This window comes from Schistocerca serialis, unplaced genomic scaffold (assembly GCF_023864345.2).
Source record: "Schistocerca serialis cubense isolate TAMUIC-IGC-003099 unplaced genomic scaffold, iqSchSeri2.2 HiC_scaffold_156, whole genome shotgun sequence".
NCBI classification, from domain to species: domain Eukaryota; kingdom Metazoa; phylum Arthropoda; class Insecta; order Orthoptera; family Acrididae; genus Schistocerca; species Schistocerca serialis.
The window spans coordinates 37,501-39,509 of record NW_026047715.1 but is presented as its reverse complement, the minus strand read 5'-3'; the positions used below and the strand labels follow the sequence as shown (position 1 = coordinate 39,509).

Here is a 2,009-nt window from a genome sequence, read left to right as displayed (position 1 = left end):
GACGCCCTGGATGGCGATCAGCATGAGCAGTCTGTTGATGTAGTGGAGCGTGTATTCGGACGTAGTCGTCTCTTCTCACACACCGTGATAGCATGTTGCACCGCGTTCCACATCTGCGACATGCTGCAGAGGCGGGCTGACAGTCGTTCGCGCAATGGACACCGCATACGTACGGGGTCTACCTTCCACGTGTTCTCTAGGCGTGCACATGTTGTTGCGTCTATGTGGGCAGACGTAGTGTGTTGTGACACCTGACACAGGCATGCAATACTCGTTGCAAATGGCGATGGACGTGTACGTTTGCTGGTGACGTTACGCAAATGAACAACCGGTAACCCGTTGTGGTGCGGTTGTTCTCGCTAGAGGTGAATCAGTGTTGGCGACGATCGGTCGAGCTATTAACCGGTTGTTTCAGGGATACCCACCATGCCCACGAACGTGAAAGGGGACCCACCATGCCCACGAACGTGAAAGGGGATCTGGGTGTGAGGCGATACGCGGCGGTGGCTGGGTGGGACCGTCCCCGGCCGGTGAGGGGGGGCCGCCCGGCGTGCTGGCAGCGCGGTGCGTGGGCGCACGCGCTACAGCCGGCTGGTGGGGGCGGCCGGTGGCAGGCGCGCCGGCCGACGGACGCGGCAGGCGGCGCAGCTGCGCGCCGGCGCCCCCTGCTCGCGGCGCCTTGCGGCCAAAGTAGGTCCTCGCGGGCCCGGTGCGAAGCGCGGTGGCCATCTGCAGTGTGCTGGTCCGATTGAGGACTTTGTGCGCTGAGGATGCGCCGCCGCCCGGCGCTCGGCGCCGCGACGCCGTCTGCTGCTCGGTCGCCCCAGCGGTTCTCGCAGGTGGTTTGTATCGCAGCTGTGCGGACGTGTTGGCGCGTGCGCTGTGCTGGGAGAGTTCGCTTCGGCACCCAAGTAGGGCTTTTGTCCTTCTGTGGCGCTGGCGTTGGAGCTGCCGGTCACCGTAGGTGGCGCGTGTTGTCTCCCGCCGGCAATGCCACGACAGCACGCTCCCGGGCCTCTGTCGGCAGCGGCAAGCTCAGTTGGGAGCACGGGTGGTCGCACCTAAAGCGTCTACTCGCCTAACTCCGGGCGATTGCGCCTCTCTCGAACCCGACCAAGTACTTAGGACGGCGCTGCGCGCCGCCGGGACCTGAGAGGGTTTCGAGGTGTGTTGTGCAGGGGAGCTCAGCCTCCTCCTGTTTGCAGAATAATTGAGCGGACGCTTGCGTGTTCGCGCGGGCCCCCGGGACACACTCCCGGGCGGCCGGCTGCTCAGCTCTAGTTGACGCAGCTCCCTGGTTGATCCTGCCAGTAGTCATATGCTTGTCTCAAAGATTAAGCCATGCATGTCTCAGTACAAGCCGCATTAAGGTGAAACCGCGAATGGCTCATTAAATCAGTTATGGTTCCTTAGATCGTACCCACGTTACTTGGATAACTGTGGTAATTCTAGAGCTAATACATGCAAACAGAGTCCCGACCAGAGATGGAAGGGACGCTTTTATTAGATCAAAACCAATCGGTCGGCTCGTCCGGTCCGTTTGCCTTGGTGACTCTGAATAACTTAGGACTGATCGCACGGTCCTCGTACCGGCGACGCATCTTTCAAATGTCTGCCTTATCAACTGTCGATGGTAGGTTCTGCGCCTACCATGGTTGTAACGGGTAACGGGGAATCAGGGTTCGATTCCGGAGAGGGAGCCTGAGAAACGGCTACCACATCCAAGGAAGGCAGCAGGCGCGCAAATTACCCACTCCCGGCACGGGGAGGTAGTGACGAAAAATAACGATACGGGACTCATCCGAGGCCCCGTAATCGGAATGAGTACACTTTAAATCCTTTAACGAGTATCTATTGGAGGGCAAGTCTGGTGCCAGCAGCCGCGGTAATTCCAGCTCCAATAGCGTATATTAAAGTTGTTGCGGTTAAAAAGCTCGTAGTTGGATTTGTGTCCCACGCTGTTGGTTCACCGCCCGTCGGTGTTTAACTGGCATGTATCGTGGGACGTC

At 59.4% G+C, this 2,009-nt stretch overlaps 1 non-coding gene across 1 annotated transcript in view; it reads left to right on the top strand.

Moving 5' to 3' along the window:
* The first annotated feature begins 1,291 nt into the window (after positions 1-1,291).
* The window catches only part of LOC126443542 (small subunit ribosomal RNA), a 1,909-nt gene continuing 1,191 nt past the window's right edge, over positions 1,292-2,009 (top strand). The window contains exon 1 of the ribosomal RNA XR_007581992.1: positions 1,292-2,009. This exon is cut by the window's right edge and continues 1,191 nt beyond it. This is a non-coding gene — a ribosomal RNA (small subunit ribosomal RNA).